At 35.3% G+C, this 14335-nt stretch overlaps 1 long non-coding RNA gene across 5 annotated transcripts in view; it reads right to left on the reverse strand.

The window, feature by feature from the left end:
• Nucleotides 1–14335, reverse strand: part of LOC149269343 (uncharacterized) — a 120704-nt gene that overhangs the window by 79521 nt on the left and 26848 nt on the right. For 4 of the 5 annotated variants that reach the window (XR_016269886.1, XR_016269883.1, XR_016269884.1 and 1 more), the window contains exons 5-6: nucleotides 3290–3360; nucleotides 2961–3031 (exon numbers count right to left, since the gene is read on the reverse strand). This is a non-coding gene — a long non-coding RNA (uncharacterized LOC149269343). Of the gene's footprint in view, nucleotides 1–112; nucleotides 1148–2960; nucleotides 3032–3289; nucleotides 3361–14335 lie in introns of those variants that run through there. The other variant, XR_016269887.1, reaches the window with a different exon arrangement.

A 14335-nucleotide genomic window follows, 5' to 3' on the forward strand; every position in this document is an offset into this window, starting at 1 on the left:
ATTTATAAAAAAAAATTAAGTAAATAATAAATCTTAAACTGAACACTATTAAATTTTTATAGATATTATTTTATTATATATTATTATTTTTATATATATTATTATCCTAAACTGTCATTAAAAGTCTTTTCCTCTTTCCACTAACAGCAACTTCCTTAAGACAATAAAAAAAGGAAACTGTCCTCATTTTCCCCCCTTATAAAAGCCATTGTCCAATACTTGCAGCCTTTCCCAGGCATATTTGCATAAGTGCTCAATTTAAAGACAATATCCCTTTGAAATTCACATAATTCAGCACATTTTCCGCCTTAAGAAACAAGTTTAACGCCAGCTGAGAAAAGCGCATAGACAAATTCCATAAAAATATATATAGAGATAATTTTATGCAACGGGATCATAAACATTTCCGCACCATATATGACCGTTGGTCATAAATATTCAAATTTCACACTCTCACAGCTCAGCAGCATCCCCAGGCATCAATCATCACGGAAAAAAGAAACAGAAACCTCGAACAAGCTCATTAAAAATCATAAATAGGAATTTGGTTACTTCTACTACAGCTCCCAGCTTCCAGCATCGGCTGGCACTTCCTGGCCGCGGCTGACCACGATTTGCATATAAAAAGCATTTAAACGCAACAAATTGCATGTAAATTGTTTTTTTTTTCTCTCTTTCTCTCTCTCTCTCTGTCTCTTTCTATTTCTGCCCGGTCGGAAAAACTCGCCACTAATTATGCTCATTCAGAAGTGTTGACATAAATCTCCAAAAATTCATAGAGCCAAGGCTGGGGGTTGGCCCATTTAGTCCCGATGATGCTGGACCACTCTGTGTCCTGTCTATAAATTTCACAAATTATTTTCAGCCAGTTCCCAGTTCCCAGTTCCCAGTGCCCAGCGCCGTAGCCTCTGCCATTGTCAGCGGCTTGTCCCAACAACGTGTTAATGTTGTCCCAGTCTAACCCTTTCGGCTCGTCCTTTCGGATTGTCCTCGACTCGTCCTCGTCCTCGTTCTCGTCAGTGCTTGACACTAATGTGCCGCATTACAAACTGTTGAGCAATTTAATTTAATGTACCCGAGTTCCTCAACATCTTTTTTCCAGTATGTCTGGCCGCAACTACTTTGCAGTTGTTGCCTTAAGATTTATCTGTTAGGGTTAAAGAGAATTTCGCGCTTACTTCCACAAATTTATTACCTTCGTACAATTTTTGTGGTTTTTCTGGTATTATTTTTGGTTCATTAAATACAATTTTGTGCTATAGAGTTTTGACTTAATTAAGTTAAAAAAAATACAAATTTAAAGAACTCTCAAGTGTATTTTCGAGTATTCGAGTTGAACTTAATGAGTTGGAAAAATGTCGCGCATTTACAAACTAATTTATGCAATCGAAATTCGGAAAAGGGATGTATTTTAATAAAATATATTGTGGCTTTCCGAGTCATATCAACCGACATCTGTTGACTTTGAGTGTGTGACTCAATTTTAAAAATCAAATTCTATAAAAAAAAATATGATAAAAATATGTATAAAAGGCAGGGCATATAAAAGTCTTTTCGAAAAAATGTTAAGAAACCCATGATGAAATTAAGAAAACAAATATGTTGAGATTAACATTCATTTGATTCACAATTCTATCTCAGGCATTAAATTCTCAATCGAAGTAATACTACGAAAGTAGAAAAAATTGATTTAGATAAATCTAAAATTATATCAATCTAATAAAAAATATTTTATTTATTCATTTTATTTATTTTTGCCATAGAAGGTTTTTCTAGTCTTTATCAAAACTGTTCCTTAAACCACATCAAAATTAGCTAAATTTCAATTAAATTAAATATGACAAATTTTCTCTATACAAATGATATCTCATTTGTGGCAGTTCTTTAATTAATATAAATTTGTCACACTTTCCAAGTCACAGAACCATCAGGAAAGTCAGTCAAGCATAAGACAGACTTGCCTTGCTTGAAGACCAGCTAAGTAGATTAGAAAGAAAAAAAAAACTAATTAGAAGATTTTTCAAGAACCCACACAGAGAAAGAGAGAGAGACAGTCTTGGGCAATCCTTTCCATCCTCTCCGTCTCCGTGCTAATCACAAAAACGTGACGTCATTCGCCACGCCTTTATTATGATTTTTATTAATGATGCCGCATTGCTATTACATATGCATAAAGCGTGAGTGACCCAAAAAATGAAATAAACGAATTTGTCTGCGAGACAAAGTGCGAAACTCGGCTCGAGTTTAGCCCATGTTTTAATCCGCGCGTTTAATTGAAATTGACTCTGAGGCCTGCTAGGGGTATTATGCGGGTCCTGCCGCGGCATTGGGGTAAAAATTCTGTTCGCTGCCTTGGCACATTGTCAAATCTTATAGATATTAATGATGTTTGGACACACAACCGCATTACGAAACAGCAATTAATTATGCTTTTCTTATTGGCTTTGACTTTTGCGTGACTCCTGATCTGCGGATGGGGTTGAGCTCAGATGGGGTTAAGCTTAACCCCAATAAAAAGGTATTATTGTGCCCGCATAAGACAACAGCGTTGTATTTCTTTTTTAAGTGTAACAATTTCATTATAATTGGGAATTATTACTAAATGTAGAAAAAAGTGAGTCATCCTATTGAAATTGGAACATAAATTTATTTGAAAGTGAGGACAATTGGAATTTTTGTTTCCTGTAAGCTTATAACTATGCTAAACTATACTACAGATAAAATATATGTTTATTAATAAATTAAATAATTTTAAATAAATATACTACACCACAATACAGATAAGATATGTATATTATTAAATTTTATTTTTTTTTATTAATTTCGAGTTCATAGAAAAATTTTAAATATATATATATTTTTTTTTAAATAATAGGGGAATATTTTAAGAAATTTGTGTATCTCTGTTGATAAATATTGTAGCTAAAATATATATTTAATATATTTAAAAATCTACTTACCTTTTAATGAATTCTCTCACTTTTCTACTTCAATCATCAATAGATTTTCAACAATTTAAAACCAATAAATTCTGTAAGAATACAAAATTGAAGAAGCATATAAATTTTTAACAAATTTAAATCATTAAATTACGTAAGAATAAAAATTGAAATCAACATTAAAAATTTTAATGAAAAATCAATTTAATGGAAATGCCATAAATATAGTAATTTAATAAATATGTGCCCTAATTTATTGCGACAAACTTATGTATGATCATAACTGTGTATCTCTGTTGATAAATATTGTAGCTAAAATATATATTTAATATATTTAAAAATCTACTTACCTTTTAATGAATTCTCTCACTTTTCTACTTCAATCATCAATAGATTTTCAACAATTTAAAACCAATAAATTCTGTAAGAATACAAAATTGAAGAAGCATATAAATTTTTAACAAATTTAAATCATTAAATTACGTAAGAATAAAAATTGAAATCAACATTAAAAATTTTAATGAAAAATCAATTTAATGGAAATGCCATAAATATAGTAATTTAATAAATATGTGCCCTAATTTATTGCGACAAACTTATGTATGATCATAACTGGGGTAATTTCTAGACTAGCCTAGTCATACTTCTTAAAAAACACATAAAATTACCCAATAATTTACGTTGTAATTTTATCTAAATATACTTGATACTTCTTTTTCTCTTCTTATAGACTTGAATATTTGATATATCACTTTCAATTCATATCGACGCAACTATAGTATGAAAAGAAAATGCTTTCTTTGACTTTTCTATTTGTTTCAGCCCTCTGGCTTGCGTAGTTTTTCCTCTTCTTTTGTTTGCAGCCCGCTGACTTTGCCCCCATAATTCAGAGCTTATCGCAGCCAATCAGCCATAATTCTTATGCCTGACATAATGTACCTCACAATGTTGTTTATCGTTGCCAATTTTTTCTGCAACTTTTTAGCAATTTACAAAATATGGCATAATTCTGCCGCGGCGGGGCATGGGCATGGGCATGGGCATGGGCATGGCTTTTGATTTTTTTACTACTTCAACGTGTTGGCTTGTATTATTGCCCACTTATTGACTTAATGTGCATCTAGATAGCAAATGTTGGCAATAAGAACTTATATATATGTATATATATGTGTAAGCCGAGATGCTTGCTCAAGATTTCAGTGAAAGTGCACAGCGGGTCGGCTGAGTAAATCGGGGTTAGGCAGCTGCGCCACACAAGTCAAATGCCAGCTAATTAAAAGTCTTACAGAGGTCTCCCTCTCCCTCTCTCGCTCTCGGTCTGAAATCAGGATCATTAATAAGGATTTCGCGACGTGTCTTTTGCGTCGTACAACAAAGTTCTCACGTGTTCTCAAAGAGTTTCAATGTGTGCTTGTGTGTGTGTGTGTGTGTGTGTGTGCAATGAGACAAAAGTCGAAATCGGTAGCAATGCAAATATTTATATAAGTTACTTTTTGTTGCTACTTTTTTCTCTTTCCAAATGTCAAATGCGAACAAAAGGGTTAATGAGTTCAGCAAGGAAGCGCTACTCAAAGTCCTGATTAATGATCTAAGCTAAAAACTCGCGCTGTCTTCACACATACGCAAAATAAAAGAGCTGCAGCAAATCATTAATTAAAAGCAAAAATAAAAAAAAAAGTTCGTATGCAAATTTTAATTTTCTAAGGCAAAGCTAGAAAAATAACAAAATTTCCAATTATAAATTCATTGAAATGACATTTAGGCGAAAGTTCATCAGTCACTGCTTAGGGTAGCTACGCTCTCCCTCTGCCTCTCCCTCTCCCTCTCCCTTTAGAAATCCCTATCATAGTTAAATATAATAAATGTTTATTTCAGTTTCTTTCATTTCTATTTATTTTGATTTTTTTGGCTAATATGCAAATTGTCAAATTCCCAGCTCCACACTCAATTAACTTTGTTGTCAATCAAATGCAAATATTGTGGTTCTGTGGCAGTTCACAATTTGTTGCTCCGGCTATTGCGGCTCATTAGAATTGCTCAATTATTCCATCAATATGCATTGTTGTTAATCGAATTTGTGTGCGCCGCGCGGCGCGTCCAAAATTCATGAATATTTAAATATGCCACAGGGTTATCTGTTTATTTTTTATTTTTTTCAGTTGAAAAGGTATTTTGGCATATTGGTTTTTTGTAAATGTGCCTGGGAAAGTCTAGCTAGCGTGACGCCGACATTAGCATAAACTCAACTTGAAGAAACTGTTAAACCTTCAAGCCATCCTTATATATATTCTAATCCGATCCATCAGGCGCTGTTTGTAAATTGCTCAACACTGTTGTAAAACAACGCATTAAAGACAGCCTGCCAGTCTGCGCTGGCATGCTCATCCCAGCTCGGCACGCCACACACACACACACACTGGATGATCAATCAAAATCTGAATTTTAATGTTATGCGGTGCATGAAACCAAACAGGAATACAATAAAAATAAACCATATCCTGCCTGAATATCCACAAAAAAAAAAAAAAAAGAGAGAGTGTACAAGAATTCACAATGCGACAGCCAGCCAAAGGGTGCGCTGGTATTTTTCTAACCCTTGTAAAAGGCAGCAAAAAATTATTTGAAAAATTCACAAAAAAAAAAAAAAAAAGAAAGGAGAGAACAGAGTTTGACGGGTAACCAGTAGCTGCCACAGCAAAATAGTAAAAATTGTTGAAAATCCTATTAAGCGTTTCCTGGGCGCGTTGCACGTCTGTTGCTGAAGGTATCGACAGTTTCGCTTTTTTCCATTTCTTTTTTCGCTTTTCACACCATTGTGCGCACAGAGGGAGCGGGGAAGAGCTTTCGACTCTGGTTTGGCTGCCTGAATTCGCCCTCAGTGGCAGTAGCTTAAATGTCTAATTTAAATGCATGCGCTTTTAACAGTTGCAGACAGAGATTGATGATTGTTTTTAAATTGGCCAAGTTTTCGGAAAACATCTCCCATATAATTGCTTACAAATAGAGTCATGCATGGGGCTGGGGCAATCAAAAAGCTTTTGCTCATTAGCTCAACTGATATATGTATGTTGATGTGTGTTTTATTAAAGGAAAACCCCTTCTCCGATGCCTGCAGGTGCAGATTTTCCCTTGGCACAACCCCCGCACACACACACACTCATACAGTCACATATGAGATGTCATCTATTTTATTTTGAAGTTGTTAATTTATGATCTCTAACAAATCAAGTTGGCTATGCTCACTTAACAAAACAATGCCTCAACTTTTTGTGCTTAGGTGTATAAAATTTAAAGCATTTATCGTAAATTCTGATCGCTGCTGCCATAAAAACTGATAACGTGGACACATCAAACAAATAGCATGTGTGTGCGTGTGTGTGTGTGTGGAGCAGCCCCTCGGTCAGTGCTCAATATCGGACAACCCTTAACCACACACACACTCGCACACTCGCACACATCCTGTTTGCTACGCAGACAATGAACTATCTCTGATTAGGATGTGGAAAACAATAAAAGGCTACCCACATTTCAGACACTCTCTCTTTCTCCTTCTCTCTCTCTCTCTCTCTCTCTCTCGCTGGCTACTGCGCCAACTAGAACGGATGTCATTAGGCCTATTTAAAGTAGTTTTGGCCGCAGGCAAATTATACAAAGTATATACGGCAGCGGAAATCGTAAACACAATCCCTGCCACTGCTACCCCTACCCCTGCTCCTACCCCTCGCTCTATGCTGGAGCCAATTTATCAGCCAGACTGACAATCCAATTGCAATTCGTTGCGCCTCTGCCTCGGGGTCAGAGATTTTGTCACAATGCGCGGCTAGCGCCTAAATAAATGTCAAAATCAATTTTTGGGCCGCCGACGCAGCCGATAAAACTCGATCCCGACTCGCTTTCAATTAGTGCCGCTCAATTGATTCTTTAAAATGCCATTTTCGGACCTCACTGTGGCATGTAGTAGTAGCTGCTGCCGCCGATGGTTACGCTCCGGCGTCGCACTTTTAAGCTGAATAAATGAAGTTGCAAAGGGGTTAGCAAATGCTAAATCGTCACAGCTACAGAACGTATGACACATTTGCAGTTTACAAAGGTGCAGAGAATCATATAGCTGAAGGTTAGTTGGGATTTCAATCGATATTCATATACAATAAGTCTGTGGGGCAGGTAGAATATAAGGCATACATAACTTTATATTTTTTAATTCATAATTGCATCGGTCTTATTATAGCTCGCTATAGAGATTTAGAAAACCCAAAAATATAAGCTGTTTAGTGAAACTTGAACTTACAAGGTTTAGAAAATCAGGCTGACGAGCCGAAAGCTAATGTAGAGATTTAATTTGAGCACTTTCACTTTAGAATTTAGGCTTATATATTTATGATGCTTTCTTTGCTTTTTAGTTTATATTTTATTCTTTAAGCTATTTTTTTGAACATTTTCTATTTCATTTTATTTATTTAATTTATTATTATTATTATTTTATTTATTTACAAATTTATTTAATTGTTATTTTTTTATTAATTTTGTATTTATTTTTATTTTTATAAATTTATTTGAATATTTTTTATTATATTTTATTAATTTATCTTTTTTTATACATTTATTTAATCTTGTTTATTATTATATTTATTTTGTAAATTTTTATTTTTTTGATTATTTATTTACTTATTTTATTTATTTACTTTATTTATATTTTTACTCTACTAACTAAATATCATCAAATATCAAACACTCTTCCATTATATTAAGTTGATCTTCTGCTTTGAGCTATCACGCTCATTTAGTCTGATTGCACCCATACACAAACTAGCTTTCATTTACACTCAATGCACTTATATTTATACACCCTTCTTATGTATATTGAGCTTAAATTGTGTGAAAAATATCAAGAATCTGGTGAGCTACTCACATAATATATATGTAATATATAATATTAATATACATAATATGTATATTCATATTCATAATAACCACTAATTTAAACATAACTTAGGCATAATTATACCAATTCACTTTTCATAAATATAAGCCCATAGAAAATACTCCAACTTACTCAAAAATCTTTAACTATGAATCCTTAGTGCGAAACTCTACAACTATTCCCATATAAATCTTCCACAAATCCCAATGCTCTAAAGTCAAACCCTTGCTTCAATTCTGCACAGCTGCAGAAAAAATAAAATAAAATAAAACGAAGAAAATATTCTCACAATTCGCCATCGATATTTTATATTTGGATGTTTATGGTTTCGTGTTTTATTAATTGCTGCAAATTTACTGCAATTTAATGCAGCCCTCTTTCGAATCAATCAAAATGCACACGTCAAAATCAAATCCCAAAATATATCAAAACAATAAAATAAAAGTGGAATAAAAAACAACGAAATCTATAAGAAAACATATAAAAAACGCGCCGTCATAAATATTTTGAAAGACGCAAAACCATAAAAATGCAGTGTGAAATTCACAGAAAAAAATAAAGTAATAAAAAATTGAAATGCAGTGCGAAATTCACACAGTCTAAAGAAAAAATGTGCTGAAAACAACCCAAAATGCAATTGATATAAGTTTTTGCAACCTGGGGTTGGGTTTGGTTTTGGGTTGGGTTGGGCCTTAGGGTTTTTGTTTGACGGCGTATGAAGTGGGCAGAGCCAATAAATGCCCATCAATGAGCAGAGTCGAACCTTCGTTGAATGCAGTTTTGAAAACAGTTTAAATTTGATTTGGGTGCAGAAGTTACCTTCTCTGTTTTCTTAATTTTTTTTGGGTAAGGGTTGGGTTGGGCGCAACCCTTTCAAGTGAAGCGCGACTGGACCGCGCTGAAGCGTTGCGTCCAAGCGCTAAATAAATCATTTCTCTTCGATTAATTCGCTTGCTGACATGTGGAGAGTGCGCACACACACACACACACACAAACACTCACATGTGTGTATGGTTACGGGTAAAGGGTTACGGGGCTTAGCGCTGCGAGAGGGTGAACGGCTAAACGGCCGCTACTCATGTCAAATTTTGGCTTTTACTCCGCTTTGTAGTGGCATGGAAAATTGTTTTTTATGCACGCCGCACCAACTCGGTCATAAGTTATAAATTAGTCGACTTTTCAAGTGCTTTAAAGTTGCCAAAGGGGTTAGGGTTCTCGAAGGAAAAACCCTCACTCTCTCCGTCTCTTTCTATCTCACTCTATCCCAATGACATTTCCACGTCATTGATTTTCCCCTGGTTGTTTTTTATGATTTTTTGATTTTTAAATTGTTGCCTCTCGCTTTGTGCGTAACAATTGGCACTTATGTCTCGAGCATTTTTAAGTGCATTGATTAATTTTTATTTTGATCGTTTTGAAATCAATATTGTTTGCAAATTTCTGTAAATACCCTTCGTCTACGAAGCGCACAGTTGGTCTGTGTAATTTGCCATCATTTGCAACGCCCAAAGCAGTCATTTCCACGAAGGGTAAATACTTGAGGCCATAAACTAATAAGAAGCAATACTGAGCGAATTTATGTAGTGGAAGTGTGTAAGAAAAAAAAAAAAAAAAAGAAAGGATTGCCCAGACGGACAGCGTGAGAGAGTTTTAACAGTAAAAATGCAGTTTATAAAGGAAAAGAACATCAGAAAATTGTAGAAGGGATAGGGGTAAGAGTAGGTGAAGGAATTATCCCTCTGTCAACTGTGTATAGAAAGAGATTTCTGTGCTTATAGCAAGTCTGTTGAGCTAATTAGTATTAACAGCTCAGTCTATAGAGCTTTTATCATTTCTTTATCGAATATGCAAGCTATAAATGTATATTATCTATATCTGTATATTAAAAATCTGTCTCTATATATGTAACTTTATATAACTATGTTTCTATATCTACCTGGACATATTTGTATATTAGGCAAAAAATTAAATTAAAATAAAAACAATTAAATAAATAAAAAATAAAGACACCCGAAATATGTATAACATTCTATTTCACCAAATCAATTTATCAAACTAGGAAAAAGAGAGTTATTTATGCTCATTCCACTCAAAAACAGATTATTAACAATAATTTACTCATAAAACTCTATATAAAGACGTTAGTTCATAAATTTAAATGTATTCAATTTTCCAACAAATATTTAGCTCATATATGCATATATTCATAATCCTCTATATTCATCACACCAAAAATCGATTCCTCCTAAATTTCAATAATTTTTTGTTTTCTAGTGAATTTCTCCCAGCTGATTTAAGTGATTTTTCTTAACCCTTTTTTGATCATGCGTGGAAATTTAATAGCTTAATCGAGGCACACACACGCCCAGTAAGCCACCCAAGTAAGTCACACACTCACACACGCACACACACACACACAGCAACTCTCTTGTACAGGCATTATTAACAATTACGTCACGAGCGTGGCTCACTTTTAACCCTAGAGATAATTTAATCAGCGCTACTTCAAGTAGGTAATGCTGTCCACAATAATACTACAATAAGAAAGGGAGCAAGAGATGAGGATGTGAATATGAATGGGCATGAGAGAATGCGAATGAGAATGAGGACGAGCAGGCAGACACAGTCAGGTCAGGCAGCAGGCAGTCAGCTCATGTGTGAGATTTACGCGTTCGCCTTTCACTCGAAACAACTGAAATCAAAGCGTAACAAATTGCGGGCACAGGCAACAGCAACAGCAGGAGCAGCCGTAGCAGCAACAGCAGCAGCAGCCGCAGGAGAGGGCCAAACAACTTTCACTGCACGGATTAGCAGGCACGTGACTTTTTTCCAATGCGAAACGCTCGGCACCGAAGAAGCCTTTGTTTGTCCGCTTCGACTATTGAAATCCGATTATATAGACGAGTATTTACACTTCATTATGAGCATTATGATGATGTTGCCAAAGGACAATGGTCAACTGGTCAGCTGGTCAGCTGGTCTGGCTACTTAATTATGTCACTTTGAGCGAATTTATTAATTTTTTTTTTTTTTGTTGAGGCTGTGCAAATCGATTTGTCGTTATAGCCATATCTATTAATATGCATTGGGCCGCCTTATTGACATGTGAGGGGTGTGGCCAATTTGCATGCTACTGACACGCGTCCGACTCGGCGCTGATCAAAGCGACATCCGGCAGAGGCGGGGGATGAGCGAAAAAAGTACGGCCGACTATGCAAATCGAAGTCAGCCTGTCAATAAATGTGCTTGGACAGAGGTCAATGAGTGCTACTTAATCAATGTCAAGAGCGCAAAGCCTGGGAAGATCTAACTAAATGCCATGATGCATGGCTGTCAGAAAGGCAATGAGCGAGCGGGACTAAAGCGAATAAATATGTGAGAGAATCGAGAAATAAGTCAAGGGATAAGCGAGCAGATTTTGAATATATTGTAAGTAATAATAATGATAAATAAAAAGTAGAGCAAATAAATCAAAACTACAGAATAATAATAATAATAAAAATATAATAATAATAATAATAATAATAATAATAATAATAGTAGCATAATATACGAAATAATCAATATCATTTATCATAGTGCTGATAGAGTGCAGATATTATTTATGTATTTGATGGATAAATCATAATAATCTCAATAAAATAATAGATTCTCAATTATGAGGGCTCGAAGGGAATCAGAGTAGCAGTAAACATCAACCAATCCGGCTCACACAGCGTCAGCTCTGTTGGTGTCTAATGATTAGCCAACTACCAAAGTTGGCGGCATTGATATAATGCCAAAGCCGGCAGCTAGCAGCCGCAATCAACTAAACAGAGAGAGAGAGAGAGAAAGAGAATGAGAGACAGAAAGAGAGAGAGAGAGAGGGAGAGCGACTCAAACTGGAATCTACTCAAACGCAACTCAACTCTTTGTCAAGCATTTTCAATTTCGTTAATGACCCAAAAGTGCCGTAAAGCAATTTATACACGGCCAGAAGGAGGTGGAACCCAGAGCTGAGCCCAGCTCACTGACACAAGACAAATAATAGCGCAGCAGGACATTGACAACAACACCCGATGAAACGAGAGCTGCCTGCCCGAGGAAAACTCATGAAAATGGGCAAAAGAGAGGCAGAGACAGAGATAGAGACAGAGAGGACAGACGACAGACGGCGAGTCTATGGCAACTGGTCAGTAATTGACTGCCGTTGCAGTTGATGGTCGATGGCCCGGCTTCGGCTTTGGCTTTGGCTCTGGCTCTGGTCGCTGGCCAAACGCCGATAATGAAGCGCAATTGTTGAACGTGGCAACAAATTTTTGGGAAGCAGCATACAAAGTGCAACTGCAGCGAGAGGGGCGGCAATTAATCATATTCCGGGGCCGGTCTACCAATGACTTCTTTTATGGCCACTCATAAACCATTGACCGTATAGCCTGGGTTATTTTCAACTAATTTAAGGTGTTGCCCCCAATGCCAGACGTAAATAAATCATTAATTTTCCTTGGCCAAACACTTGGAGACTTTTTACAAATGCATTTTGTGGCAAACGCATATGTAAGTTCCTTTTTTTTTCTATTTCTATTACATATTTTGTTTTTGGTTTTTTTTTTAGATTTTGCTTTGGGGACCGCCTGCGGTTTTGTGGGTGTTGACACACGTTTAAGCGCTGGGAAACTAGTCTCTGGAAACTGGGCAATGAAACACAAGATTAATGAAACGATAGGGCTTGAGCACTAAATGTCAATCTAGCTATCTGAAGAAGCCTTCACTCACTCTGAATCTCTCACCCTCCCTAGCTCTCTTTAAGCACCACAAACAATTAACTCGGCTCCACCTATTGAGAACCCCAACTCCCAGTACCATTTGCCCAGCTAAGTTTTCTTCGCCTTTGATATTTGATTTGCCTTTTCCGACTTGCGTATGTGCCGTATCCATATAGAGAGCTTCGTTTGTGGTCATATTGCGTTTCACTTTTGCTCCACTTTCAGTTTTTGCGTCAATTTGCGTTGGGGGCGTTGTTTGCTAAAGCCAAGAAACTGGGTCACTGCTGTGGCTCGGGGGCGTACAAGTGCCTGGGTTACTGTACTTTCCCGACAACAACAGCAAAAACACCAACTACAACAACAGTAACAACAACAACAACAACAACAACAAATCTAGAAAATAAAAATCAATAGACCCTCCGCTTGTAATTAGCTTTTGCCTCAAACTGCATGCGAAGTTCCGCTTCAACTTAGCCGCAGTCAAGTCAAGTGACTCATTTGGCCATACGAGAAACCCATTATTATAATACCTATTGTTTTGGCTTAGACGTGGGGCAATGTATTTATTCGCTTTGGCTTAGGCGAATACAAAACACACTTTAAAAGGTGCATTCGAACAGGTATTGACTGGGTCTTTGGAAATTTTAGAGTTATGATTGATATAAATACAATAATAATAATAATACTTGAGCATTAGTTAGACCAATGCCAATGCAGAATATCCTTAAAGAAAGATTTGTTAATATTATTAACTATAACAATACAATTTAATATATTAACAATACAATTGATAAAGAGAAATAGAACAAATCTCTTTAATATATGGAAGAGGACTTGATTTTTTAAGAGGTTCATTGGAATAGATAGGCACTTAATGCCTCCTTATATATTCTAGGGCAGGCTAAGGCTGTGCCAGAGATCTCAACTTAATTCGGAGCGCATCATTTAAAGTCAAATTATTTTTGTTGTTCTAAATAAATGAATAAATTAAAAGATAAATAAATGTAAAAATAAATAAATGTATAAATAAATAAATACATAAATAAATGAATAAATAAATAAAAAAGTAAATAAATAAATGAATGAATAAATAAATGTATAAATAAATGAATACATACATGAATACATAAATAAATATATGTAAAAATAAATAAACGTATCAATAAATAAATACATATATAAATGAATAAATAAATAAATTAATTAAATAAGTAAATAAATGAATTAAATAAGTAAATAAATTAATTAATAAGTAAATAAATAAAAGAGTAAATAAATATAAATATATTTTACATTATTTTATTTATTTAAAATATATAAATATACATACATATTTATTCTATCCATTCAACTCCCTATAATTGTTTGATTTATTATATACAAAATGAAATTTAAAACATGCATTTCTCAATTAACTGCAAATATTTTATCATTAATTGACTCTCGAATTCCGAGCATAATTGGCTGCCTGCCGGCCTCTCTGCTGGCAGGCAATCCCTGTGCACGGGCAGGACACGCGACTAAAAGTGCTAGCATTTGCATACCCTACAATTTCCGAGTCGCTTATCGTTGCCAAAAATCAAGCCACACGCGAAAACCAAACAAAAAACTGAACACTTAACCCTATGAATGTGGAATGGGCCCAGCCAGTTAGCCAGCCAGGCTGGGTCAGCCGCCGAAGGACCCTAATTTCCAGGTCGCTTGTTGTCATGTCACGACAATTAAATATG

The sequence above is a fragment of the Drosophila arizonae genome, chromosome 4 (genome assembly GCF_054131065.1).
Source record: "Drosophila arizonae isolate 15081-1271.41 chromosome 4, UAZ_ARI_1.0, whole genome shotgun sequence".
Classification (NCBI taxonomy): domain Eukaryota; kingdom Metazoa; phylum Arthropoda; class Insecta; order Diptera; family Drosophilidae; genus Drosophila; species Drosophila arizonae.